This window comes from Rattus norvegicus, chromosome 4 (assembly GCF_021556685.1).
Source record: "Rattus norvegicus strain SHRSP/BbbUtx chromosome 4, alternate assembly SHRSP_T2T, whole genome shotgun sequence".
NCBI lineage: Eukaryota > Metazoa > Chordata > Mammalia > Rodentia > Muridae > Rattus > Rattus norvegicus.
This window is the reverse complement of record NC_141537.1, coordinates 64,924,797-64,938,831: the sequence shown is the minus strand read 5'-3', so window position 1 is coordinate 64,938,831 and position 14,035 is coordinate 64,924,797. Positions and strand designations below refer to the sequence as shown.

The window sequence follows — 14,035 nt, the reverse complement described above, 5'->3', positions numbered from 1 at the left end:
AAACAACTAGAATTTTTCCTTAGCCAATCATGCAATAATTGAATGTACCTCAAATTTTTAAAGGGCAGGTGATGGAATAGGGACTTATATTCACATTAGGAATAATAATAATAATAAACCTAACAATGATTTTTTTTTTAAGGCATTGTAGCATTATATAGCAGGGTTAAACTATTACCAAGAACAGTCAGCCTGGCTAATAACTAATAATCAGTTGATAATTGGTTGGGGCATGTGTGCGTGTGCGTGTGCGTGTGCGTGTGTGTGTGTGTGTGTGTGCATGTGTGTGTGTGTGTGTGTGTGTGTGCGTGTGTGTGTGTGTGTGTATTCTCCCATGAACTCTTTTTTATCCTGTGGCTTTTTCACTTTCAACTAGCCTGCCCCTGTAGTTTTTCTATGTCCAAGAAAACAATCACAAAACAGTAGTTTAAATATTTTCATATATTTGGCTAACTCTGCTGTCTTAGTGCAGCCTACTAGAGTTGGACATCCTACACCTGATCTTAGCTAAAAGGAAGGCCAAGAAGCTACAGAGTTGGACATTGTGATGGGGAGTGGAAGGCACGCACGCGGTCAGACTCTGAGTCCGGGTGGTGCAGCAGGGTGTTTGGAGGGCTTTGCTGTCACCTCTTGGCTACTACTGTAAAGGCCTGAGTCTCACCCCTGACACGGTTTTCAAGTTTTCTTTCAAAGTGTTCTGTTATAGTTGGCTATTGCAGAGTGTGTATTGTTTTATCATTCCTGAACTTGGGTCTGCTTTCTACCGTCATTATGGTACCCAAACCATATGATACTTTGTACAGGTTATCCCGGTGTTCCTTGTAATGCAGTAGAGGCTATTTTGCCTTTCCCCCCGTTGTTGGCCATTTTGTAAACTCATAGCTATGAAGTGATTGCTTGAGAAAATAGCATATAAACATAACTAGCATAGACTGACCAGGATGGTTTACAGTTTCTTTAAAAAATAATAAATGAAAAATAAACAAAAAAAAAAACCTAGGTTATTTATAATGTATTTCTGAACCACTTGGCAGAGAAATTCATGACACTTAATGTTAATATTTTTGAATAAATGAAGCTAAAATGTCTGCTTTTGGTACTACACGCATTAATAAAGGGTTAAGTTTTGTTTTCCACTGAAGTACTATTTAACATCTCAGAAAAAAACCTGCATGTTCTATAGTTTTATATTAAATCCATCATTTCATATGCACTGTATCAAGTAAAAAACAGGTAATTTGCCTGTCGGTGGTTAGTGTACTAACAGATCTACCCACCCACCTCACCCACCCCAGCTTCATGCCAGCATATGTAGATTTGAGTTCTAACACAGCACTTGCATCCCATGTAGTTCTGTGCACAAGCTCACCTTTGCAGAACCAGCTGGGCGCAGAAGAAAGGCAGTAACTGCAGCATGTGAAAGCTCAAACAAGTAGCCTTCTATTCAGTTCTTTCTTTCCCCAGGTAAAAGGAGCTTCAATATATGTGTACTTGATTTTTATTAACTTCAGCTGAGCTGCTGTTTTCTTCATGTAATATTGTATACTTGGTTGTGTATAGAAGAAGCTGGTAAGAGTGCCCTCCTTCATAAATAAGCAATTGCAGTGTTTTGCATGCAAAATTTTAAAAATTTAAATTGTCCTGATTCTATTTTGTAAATGGAGAAACAATCTTTCTAAGCAGTATGGAGGAAGACTAGTGCTTTGTGCATTTTTGGTATATTTGAGTTAATGTTTCCACAATGTCATTCCCTTTGACACGGTTGGGTTTCTCATAAGTATCCTAGTTCATGTACATCCGAATGCTAACTAATACTGTGTTTAAGTTTCGTGTTGCAAGAACAAATGGAATAAACTTGAATTGTGCTATAGAGAACATGTTAGCAACATATTTATCCCCAGTCACTGTTGCCTCCCTTCCCAGACTTTCTTAACTCTATGAAAACCCTGACAACTTGAGATTTTAATACAATTTTATCCTACTTCTAGAAGAAAGAAGTGGAAAAAGAAACCAAATATTAAAGATCTAACAGGAATAGATTGTGCTGCTCATAGAGAGAGGCTTTTTTTTTTTTTTTTAACTTCAATGTGAGTTTTCTGATACACATTGTTGCTGTAGATAGGTCCAGGAAAGCTCCTAATTAACTGGAGCAAGACGTGGCCAACAGAGCATCAGAGTTTTGATCCATGTTGAAAATAGGACCATGGGCTGTGTTTATGGCCTTTCATTGCTCAGGTTCCGCTCGTTTCTTGGAGAGCTACACTTCAGAGTGCGCTTTTCTGGGTGAATGATCTCTTTGAATCTCAAAACTGAAGCTGATTATAGATGAAATTTGTTTGATTCTGTTGAAGTCTTCTGGATACCAGAAAACTTTTTAAAGGTATTCATTAGTCAAAATCAAGAAACAAAAGCTTGTCAGGGCTAAGATATATCAAGCCCTATTGTTGACTAAAGTATAAACAGCTGATATATGGCTTTAGGGAAATGTATTCACAGAAATTTTTTCAGATAAAATTTTCATTTTAATCAAAATCTGTAAGAAGAGACTTTAGTCTGAGTAGATATACTATATATAAAGGGAATGGAGCCCCTTTATATAACACTGAAAGAGCAAACTGGTAGATGTGGGTGGAAGGCATACCTGCAAAGAAGAGTGAATGTAACACGTGATTTCTTTTGTCTTTAGAGAGCAGCTATTCAGAACTTTCCCACTGCACAGTATAGCATACTTCTGACTTCTCCACCTGTCTTCAGGATCCATGGTCTCTGAATGTCGTGCCTAGCCAGCCACGTTGCCATAACTTAAAAGGTTATGATATAAATGCAAATTTGTGAAATCCTAGCTGAGAGCTATTGAGTCAACTTTGGGGCTGGACTTCTGGGGGATTTTGGTGCTCACTGAAGAGAAAGAACCCTGAAAATAATCATAAGGAGAGAAATCATCAAATAGGATATTCTTCAGGCATCGTTTCCCTGGGGTTAGGGAATAGATGCCCAGTGGAAAATGAAGTTCTGGACACCCAAGAAGATTATAAAATGAGCTTAAGGATTATCCTTTGGTTGAAAGGTCAACTATGAACCTAAGAATATATACCGCTGTGAAGGATTCTTTGTTTTCTTTTAGTAATAATATATGTCATACTAGTTGTCTGGACAATATTTTTAGTTCATAAGCCTAGAGTTATAATCTCTACAGCTGAATTCCTGAGACCTATGCCTTACCCAAGCTCCCCCTCCCTTTTTTTAAATCTCCCAGTCCCCATAAGGGAATACCCAGGAGTGCTTGGGGATCATGAGCCGGCGCCATGCTTCCTGTCCTCGGGTGCAGGCGGGGTTGCTCTAGCGGCAAACCTGTATCCAGCAGGAGAGCTCTGAGGCTGAGTTCTGCCCTGCAGTGTATTCAGTGGAGTCCTCTACTGTGGGTGCACTGCCACTAGCTCAGCAAGCCCTTGTGGCCAGGGCTCCAGGATGCAATGTCTTCCTTCACCCACACTGCAGAATGGTCTTTTCCTCCTTACTTGATGGCATCACTACCCACCACCACCACCACCCCCAGTGATCTTTCCCAGGTAAGAGCAAGATCAGCACACTTCGGCTTTCTTCCAGGCTTTTTTTTACTTCATAGAAATACAGTTGCTGATAAAGAAGAAACCCTGTTCTGAGTGCACATGAGAGTTTTGATTCACTGAGTACTGCTGAAGAGAAAGGCAGGCTGTTTGAATTGTGAGGTTACCTGACAGTCAGTGGTCCTGACCTCCTGACCAAGGAGCCCCTAAATAAAACTAGTGCAAACCCGAAATGGGTGAGACGGAAATAGACTGGTAACAGTCACACTGTTTCATGGAAATGCTGACTACCGGGTCAGATGCAGGCCGCTCTGCCATTGTGGGATATGGGAAAGCACAGCTGTCACTGACACAGCAGAACAGTGGGCCCATACACCCACCCTAAGAGCTTCTACAGGCCCAGCTGCTGCTGCAGGGACAGCAGGACAGTCTGTTTGTACAGTTCTACATTAGCATAGTCATAGCACCAGCATCTTGTACCAAGGAAAATCATACATAGACAAGTTCTAGTTAGTACATGGTGGTTTTGAGAATGTCACTAGGGAACGACATTTTCAAAAGAATTTCCAAGTGTTTGAACTGGCAAGTCTCAAGAGGTATTACATATTGCATGTCCTTGTCCTCTTCCTGGTATCTGGTAGTGCTCAGCATTCATCCCCACAGCAAGCCGCCATGCCTGTGCGCACTGGCTTCGGACTTGCTGCTCAGGCTTCAGTGCACTTGAGAGTAGTACTCAGATCAGTCTACTAAGAATGGGACATAGGCCACGTGGCTACTCACCAGCCCCAGCCTGGCAAGGCACCTGCTGAGCTCTGCTCTGAGCACTGGTACATTGTCCTGATGGGGTCAGACAGAAGCGTAACACTCAAGGGGCCTAATATGCCTTTAGACTCACGGACAGGGCCATCCTTGCTCTCCAAATAGAAACACCAAGAAGACAGTGTTTTCTAGTATGTCCTCCCCAAAACAAAAGAAGGCATGAAGAATTGGTTTTCATCTTTTTTCTCTCCCTCCTGTGACTGTACTTTTCAATAAATTCAATAAATTCATCTCATCTTCTCTAACTTTAAATGTCCCATGTCACTTCCCTTAGTGACAATAATCAATAAAAGCCCCAATGGAAATATGGCCAGTTAGCGCAGGCAACAGAACAGGGTGGTGGTGTAACTTCAGTACTGCAGAGAGAAACAAGGAATTCCTCCCCGGACAACTAGTCCTGATGGAAGCAGATTATCTTAAACATTTAAACGATTCTCAGAACACCCAACGGTTCAAAGAAAGAAAAGCATGAAGATATAAATAAGTAGATATGAAAGGTCTTTTTAAATAAAACATTGCCTTTAACGTGACTTAAGAGGAAGTCTAGCTGGTTAAACAGTTTTTTATCTAATCCTCATCTGGAGTACATGTTCTTCTCTCAAGATGCCCACTTTATTAGTGAACTAAAGGTATATCCTTACATGCCTGCTAGGATAATATTGAACAAAAGGAAACTAACCGTAGTTGCTAGTTTTTTTCTTCACAGAGCTATGCGGTTAAGGGTTTGTCTGGTGTTTCTTGATATCAACGTTTTATCATGCTGTGAATCAACCCTTAGGATTTTTTTCTAAAAACTGCATTCATGTTTTGGCTCCACTCTTTCTCTTTGAAATTGTCTACTCATGAAAGAGGATATGGGTTTTCTTAATAAGCCTCTGGACTAATCACGTCAGGGAGCTGTGGAAGCAGATTCCAAATACAGGATTGTGGACCACGTGCCTTCAAACTCAGCCCACAACCTGAGAGCAGCCCTTCCTGTTATCGGACGCAGAGGAAATCCTGGCAGCAGTGACCGAGTTTCTGGTGTCCGTAAAGCATCCAAGGAAAGTTAAAGATTCTCTCTGCTCAGCCCTACTCCCAGTGACTCCAGCTTCAGCTATATTAAGGGGATCAAAAAGTGATAAATGTCCTTGAGCCAGAAGAAAGATCCGAGAACCTTGATCTCACAAGTTTGGAGTACAGAACAGGAAATGGTGTTGAGGCTGTTTACAGTGATCGGTTTTGAGAAGGCAGTTGTAGATTCTCAGAAACCTAAGAGCGTTTTGCTTTCAAGCCTTAAGTGGGGGATCTAAAAGTGTGGAAATGGGAACAGTGTCCCAGAAACAAGGATGCTAGGCCATCTGGCTGGCTGCAAAGGTACATCATTTCTAGGGACAGTGCTCCAGATCACTTCTCGGCCAGGTTCTGGGCCCTTACCCCAACTGCCGTGTGTGTCTGGGCACTCAGCACCTAGCCACCCACACTAACCATGTCTTCCAAGTTGCTTATTAAGCTTAACTTATGTTCACTATTCTTGTAATCAACTAAATTTAAAACCTGTGTTTCATCTTGACTCCCTCAAAAAGCTACCACTGTCTCGTTCATATTGCTACCCCTGGTGCAAGATGTGATACTGCCCCAGCTCCCAGCAGAAAGCCTACATTGGAAACCTAGGTAATATGCTATTATCCAAACTATATACCCCTTTATTACTTGCTGTCTGAGTCATCTGGACTGTTTCTGCTCCATCAGCCTGTCCTCGGGGTACACCTCTCCTGGCCACATACTCATGATCCGTCCAGTCTCATGGCAGCCTCCTCCACTCTTCCTCTCTTCATCTTCTCTCCCCCCCATCCCTGTTGTCCCTTTCAGGATGTCTGACTGAATTCTCAGGTCCCGCCTTTATCACCCAATCGCAGCCTATATCCTTTTTTTTTACCAATAGCCTTGAATTGTATAGCAAAGTTTACACAATAAAGGCCAGTGTATACAAGGATGCACTTGTCTGGAAGGGGCAAGGGGAGGGGTGGGAGTGGGGGACCAGATCTTGGGGTTCAGAATTTAGCAACCCCTAACAGGATCTGAAAAAAAAAATTGAAGTCCCTGTTTCATGGACCTCAAAATATTACTCTATTTGTAAACAGCTGGGGTCCTTATTATAAGACAACACGAAGGCATGGAAACACTCTAACCAAGTAAAGGTGGAGGCAGACGTAAGTGACACAACTGTCTGTCAAAGCGAAGGATTGACAGCCACCACTAGAAGTGAGGAAGAAGGGGAAGGATTCTAGGCCGGAGTCTCAGAGGGAACCCAGCCCTGCCAATACCCTGACTTCTACATCCCATCCTTTAGCACTAGGGGGCGAATTCCCACGGGATCAAACCCCCGCAGGATCTTGCATTACATCCTCCTGCCACTGTCTTTGCTGCGCTGTTTGATTTCTGCCTGCCCATAACCCACCTGGAGACTTGTCTCCAGGGAGCACACAAATTCTCTAAAAGTCCTTGTAAGCAAGTTGATCTAGTAGTAGTCTTCAAACTCTCCCTGGGCTACAGACTGAACTACACACTTCAGGGACCACCACTGTCCCCATTTTTGTGGCCCCAGGCCTAGCATGGTGTCTGGCATTTCATAAGTGCCCAATAGTTGATTTAAAAATCCAGGACCCGGGGCTGGGGATTTAGCTCAGTGGTAGAGAGCTTACCTAGGAAGCGCAAGGCCCTGGGTTCGGTCCCCAGCTCCGAAAAAAAAAAAAAAAAAAAAATCCAGGACCCTAGTGTGTGTGCTGGGTGCGTCCCAGGTAGATGTAGCCCTGCCTTCTTTAAAGAATTTACTGATAAAATGACTTTAGTTTCTCCAGGCAAAAGAGGGGGAAATACAATTTTCTTTCCTGGTAACCTCAACTAATAAGTCATTAGAAGAAAGAAGCCTGGCCTGAAGCTCCAGGGAGCCCATTAGTCCTTGGTGATCCCTCTCGGAAGAGAACCCACCTCCCATGATCAGCCTTCCTGTTTATTAATACATGACAGGCTTGTTCTTCCACCCATTGTTACCTGGGCTTGCAGAGTCCTTTGAAGGCATAAATAAAAGATGGTCAGCTGGTCTCATTACCCTAGGAGGTTGTCTGTGCTGAGAATTCTCACAGCCTCCTAGACAGGATTTGCTACTGCAAAAACCAACTAACAGAGCCCTGTCCCATTCGCAGAGATGCTTAGTGATTCAGAGAACCACCAAACAGGACAAGTCTTCAAATATGACGGCCATTCAGGTTGTTTTTCAAAGTTTCTTAGCAGGGCAGAGGACTTTAGCTTATCAGTTAAGTCTGTCCTCCATGATTCTAGCACCCACTCATATATCAAAGTCAGGTAACAGGCCAGAAGATGGCTGCTCTTCCAACTACTTCCAAAACCGTTTTTCCCCACCCCTCTTCCTGCCTTTCTCCCACTGGGATATTTCTTTTGCCTTAACAATGAAGAGACAACCCTTACTGAATAGAGGAGATGGGGGAAAGAGGTATAGTATAGGAAAGTCTAGCCTTGAAGCTAAAAGCAAAAGGAAAGAAGACAAGACGTCTCAGTGGGCGGCAACATAACAACAAGGCTAAAGTAAAGGTCCCAGTTCAATTCCAGGGACCTAACTAATTGAAGGAGAGAACCAACACCCACAAGTAATCCTCAGATCTCAGCACATTCTCACATATGCACTTAACATAGAAATACACAAAGACTCACACACACTAAAGCAAGTGTTTAAATTTTTTAAAAGTGTAATATGTATTGTCAAAAGAGAGTATAGTCAATCAAGGCCAGTAAGTTGGTGTTGCAGTTAAAGGCGCATGGCACCAAGCCTGAGTTTGATCCCCTGGACCCATGGATAGAAGAGTTCTGAATCCTTAAGTTACCCTCTGACCACATGTGTGCTGCCATGGGTGTGTACATACACAGATGCACATGGGGGAGGAAGGAACAAATAAATGATTAAAACAAGGGAGAAGTACAGTAGGGATCAATTAATGGCACAAGTCATAGGAGTAGGCCAAATCTGTATCAGTTTTGCAGAGAAGCACATTTTTTAAGTGATTTTTGAGGTCTATGGAGGCTCAAAACTCTCAAGGGTAGCCAAGATTTTATTTTCCAATATTCTGTCTGATCCAAAATACTCAACACTCTTCACCATCCCAAAAGAAAAGGCAAAAGAGTGTGCTTGAGAATGTAAAAGGAAGGGATGAAAGATGGGCTCAGCCTTAAGGAAATGTGTAATCTTTAAACCACTTTGGAAATCAATCTGGCGGTTCTTGAGGTGCTACCTGAAAACCCAACTATACCACTCCTGGGCATATATCCAAAAGATGCTCCAACCTACAACAAGGATGCACGCACCACTATATTTATAGCAGCCTTATTTATAATAGTCAAAAGCTGGAAACAACACAGATGTCCCTCAACAGAAGAATGGATACAGAAAATGTGGTACATTTACAAATTGGAGTACTACTCAGATAATAAAAACAACGACTTAACGAAATTCACAGGTAAATGAGTGAGGTAACACAAACACACACACACCATACATGGTATGTACTCACTGATAAGTGGATATTAGCCAAAAAATTCAGAAAACCCACAATACAACCCACAAACCATATAAGAGCTTAAGAAGAAGGAAGGCCAAAGTGTGGATACTTCAATCCTATATAGAAGGGGGAACATAATCGCAGTAGGTAGAAGGAGGGAGGGACCTGTGGGGGGACATTCAGGTATTGGAAGGGACAGGAGAGAAGGACAGAGGGTCTGGAAATCGACTAAAAATGTAGCAGTAGGGGATGAGGAGCTGGAGCAGCTAGAAAGTCCCCGATGCCAGGGAAGCGAGAGACTCCCAGGACCCAACAGGGATGACTTTAGCTGAAACATGCAACAAGGGAGATAGAACCTGTAGAGACCTCCTCATGTAGATAGGCATGGCCCCCAGTTGTGGGATGGGGCCACTCACCCATCTCAAAATTTTTAACCCAGAAATGTTCCTGTCCAAAAATGGAACAGACTGAAGGAAAGGCCATTCAGAGACCACTCTACCTAGGGATCCATCCCATCTGCAGACACCTTGCTGATGCCAAGAAGCCCTTGCTGTCAGGAGCCTGATACAGCTGTTCTCTGAGAGTTTCTACCAGCACTGGACCAATACAGATGCAGATACAGCCAACCATCAGACTGAGCCTGAGGACCCCAATGAAAGGATTGAAGGAACTGAAGGGGATTGCAACTCCATAGGGAGAACAATATCAACTAACCAGACCACCCAGAGCTCCCAGAGTCTAAACCACCAACCAAAGAATATACATGGAGGGATCCGTGGACTCCAGATACATGTGTATCAGAGGATGGCCTTATCTGGCATCAATGGGAGGAGAGGCCCTTTGTCCTGTAGAGTCTTGATGTCCCATCATAGAGGGATACTAGAGCGGTGAGGCAGGAGTGGGTGAGTGGATGGAGGAGCACCCTCATAGAGGCAAAGGGGAGGGGAGAGAGGGCAGATGGGATGTGGGGGGGTAGAAGGGTAACTTGGAAGGCGGATATCATTTGAAATGTAAACAAATAAAATGAGTAATTAAAAAAAAAACCAGCTGCTGATGACCACCTGCTTCCTCTCCAAAGTCCTTTTTGGCCTCTGGGTCATGGCTGCTAGCTGTGGCCATTCTGAACCCCTGTCATGGATAACTCGCTGTTGGGTAATGTTAAATCATATAATCTAAAGAAGACTTTTAACAAGGAGCTACATAATCTTCCAGACCTAACAGCCTATCTCTGAGGTAGCTGGAATGTTGCTCGTGGAGAGCCTACAGCCTTCACCATGGCAGACAATGGTGCAATCATCACACAAGTGTTATGAGGTTAACCACTCTGATTGGATTTAAGGTCACTCCACAGGAGGGGATGCACACTTGGTACTGTAAATGTGGTCAAAATCCATAGCTGGGGAATTTGCAGGCCATAGAGGGAAACTCATTATTGTTGATTAGCTAAATTGACGTGGCACTAAACTGCTTTCTGATTATGTTTGTGCCCATAGATAACATTCAGCCTTAATCAGAGAAGCCTCTCTTTTCAGTGCATGCAAGTGAATACAGAAACTCGGGGCTGTTCGGTGATGCTGAGAGTGACAGGTGAATAAATGTGCAGTTCTGAAAAGGACCTTTGTACACCACCCCCCCTTAAGGATCAGAGAGCCCTGCAGAAGATGAAAGAACAGAAGAACTAGCAGACGGGAGAAAGGCTGTGAAATGCTGTCTTTAGGGCATGATACAGCCATTGTTAACGTCACAGCAGCTGTAGTGGCTTATACAGGGCCAGCGTAAGGTTGAACCTGTCAACAACCAATCACCAACCGTAGCCAGCGACGTGTTCATGGGACTCTTCCTCATGGTCAACTAGTGATAGATCCTGGGCAAGGAACAGTCTTCAGTTACTTGTCAAATTGGGAGCCCACCAGACTCTAATAAATAGTTCTAAACCTATTGCCACACAGTTGGTCTGGGTTAAGATCTGTGAGTCTCACAACAAAGCAAGAAGACAGGAAAAGAGACTTGGAGGGGTGGGGAGGGAGGATAATAGGGGTGGGAGAGAACTAGGAAGGGTAGTTAGACTAATGAGAATTTACTACTACACATAGGAAATTGTCAAAGAACAAATCTAATCAAGAAAAGGCATATATATGTATATATATGTATATATATATATGTATATATATATGACTTTTAGAATTGCCTTGGCCCTTGATAACCTGCTTACATAGTGGGGAATAATAGCCTCTCCGTGCCGTTTTCAAAAGAGTCAAATGCACAGTCCACCATGCAGTGGATTATAGATGAAGTCATTTGAAGCTTAAGAGACTAATAGAACAAGAATACACATTCGGCTATGACACGAGTAAATAAGAAGACTTACAAGATAACTGCAATTGGTTCAAACCGGATGTGCTTATAAATAAGTCAGGAGCTAAAGAAATTATCTCATAAAAAAATATATAAAAATCCAGGTCCATAAGACCCGATTCCATAGCTGCAGCCAGTTTTTCACTTCAGGTCTCCCAAGAGAACTGAACACTGTAGGAATCAGTAAAATGGAGACTGTTCTGAAACTAAGAAGAGGTGATGGAGGTCAGGTTAGAAAGTTAATGCCTTGAGGAGCCTGTGCTGGAGACCATCAGTACAGAAGTCTGCAGCCTGGGCTCCTCTGGCAAATGGTCTAAGCAGAGTTTATGGTTGATAAATCTGTGCACAAGGTCAGGGCTTCCCTGACCTCTCTATTGTGTGTGTTTATTTTACCTATTGTGGATATACAGCATAAAATATAACATCTGGATCACCTTTAAGCTTTTGTTTCATTGGCATGAAATATGTTCGCAAAGTTGTGCAATCATCACCACTACCTGTTTTCACAACTTTTTGTCACCCCAAACAAACCATTAAGCAATAACCCTGCCCCCAGCTCCAGTAATCCCTATTCCGCTTTCTGCCTCTGTGACTCTTCCTACACAAGATAAGTAGGGTCACGCAATGCTTGCCCTTTTGTGTCTGGCTTATTCTGCTTAGCATGTTTCCTGATTCGTCCACGCTGTAGCACGTATCAGATTCCATTCCTTTTATAACTTCCAAAGAATTTTAATGTCGATGCTATAGTTTTACTATCTGCTCATCAGTTGACAGACTTAGTTCCACTTCTGGCCATTGTGAATTTTCTCACTGCTGCGACGAAATGCATGTCAGAAAAAAGGGATATTGCGACTCATGATTAAAGGGGACACAATCCACTTGGACAGGGAAGGCATGGTAGCAAGTGGTTCCATGGCAGCAGCAACAGAAGGCTGAGAGGCCTCGTTTCCCAGAGGCACAGGAAGCAGAGAAAAGGGAAACTGACACCCATCGGGAGTTTTCATTTTTCTTCTATTTAATAGCCCTGGGTCCACAGGGTAGATCCATCCACATCCAGTATGGACTGTCCACTATTTAATTCTCTCTGGAACGCCCTTGCAGACACGCCCAGAGGTATGTCTCTAGGGTCTTAACTCTGTTCAAGATGACAGTGGAAATTACCCATCTGAGCACGAAGGTATCTGAATCCCTCTTCAATTCTTTGGATATTCTAATCACTTTTTAATTCCTTACAATCCCCTAGTAAAAACCAGGGCTCAACGGACACTTGAGAAATACATTTTTAATGGAAGACAAAACACAAACAGAAAAAAATAGATGAAAACTCCATAGGAAACAAAGATTATCCAGAAGGGAAAAAGTATGATTAAAGTATGTATATACATGTGTGTGTGTGTGTGTGTGTGTGCGCACGCGCGCATGCCCCAAGAAAAATACTGTTTATGAAATAAGAATTTGCTCTAAAACAAACAGAAAAATAAACATACCTAGAAACAAAAAAATATTAGCTGAATAGAAAATAATCTTACAGAAATAAAAGGGAACAGCGCAAGAGGTACGAATGCTAAACATTGAAAAAGGTCACCTGGGAAATATAAAGGAAGGCTAAGATGAGAAACGGGAAAGAAAAATAGAGAAGGGAAAGAGACCTGGCATCTGGACATGAAGTGCCACGGATGTGAGGGGAAGCAGCAGCAACAATGAGAAAGAGAAATAATAATAATAATAACAGCAGCAGCAGCAGCAGCAGCAGCAGCAGCAGCAGCAGCAGCAGCAGCAGCAGCAAGCGGCTGTCCCAGGGCTGATGCTCATGAGAAGGGGCCAGCTAAGCACAGAGGAGGCACGTGTAGACAATCCTTTCAAGACTGCAGAGCCCGGGGTCTGGCAGAAGACCCAGCTGACTTCCAGAGAAAAGAAAGGAGTCAGGGAGTCTCCTGACTTCTCCCTACAGTTCTGGAGACCACAGATGATAGAACAGTGTTTTCACATCCCTAAGGGACAGTGATCTCTAACCTGGAAAGCACATGCAGTCCACATGCCCAAAGGCAGCAATGTACGTGTCCATTATCTAAAACATCCACCATACACACTCTACCATGGAGGCACAGTATTGCTGCAGAACACTCGGAGTAATTTCCACTTATTAAACTGAGTCACGGGAAGCATTTATTGATGATCTGGTTTCATAGACCCTGGTGAGACTATAGATTACTAAGCTTATGCAGAACTGAGTAAATTAAGCTCATAGACTCTTTAACAGCAGACTGACTGATGGTCAGTTCCTAGAACATTCATACCAAAATAGTCTACATTTCATGTTTTTGGTTAAACCAATATTTTTCTCTAAAACAACAAGGAAAAATCTTAATCTCCCCCAAAGTCTCACTCACACTTCGTATTTAGTATTTGTCTTTCATACATATTGCAATTTTTAAAATGTGGAAATATTCTTTGAATTTTTCTATAAATGTATGGAGGAAGAAGAATTGTAGCATTTATATTCATTAAGTTATACATATACATAAAGAAAATCCAGAGTAGAATATAAAACAAAACAAAGATATAAAAGCACAAGTGACATATAGAGTTATACGTACTTGCACACACAAAAATCCCATAAAAACACAAAATTGGAACACATAATAGATAAGCAAATGACCTGTAAGATTTTTTAAATACTAGACAAAATATTATCAAACAAAGAAACAACAACAAAACTCCAAAAATACCACTGTGTGTGTT

The 14,035-nt window shown here is 42.5% G+C and overlaps 1 long non-coding RNA gene across 4 annotated transcripts in view; it reads right to left on the bottom strand.

Annotated features, from left to right (window-relative positions):
• Positions 1-14,035, bottom strand: part of LOC147994801 (uncharacterized) — a 340,279-nt gene that overhangs the window by 289,673 nt on the left and 36,571 nt on the right. The window lies entirely within an intron of this gene.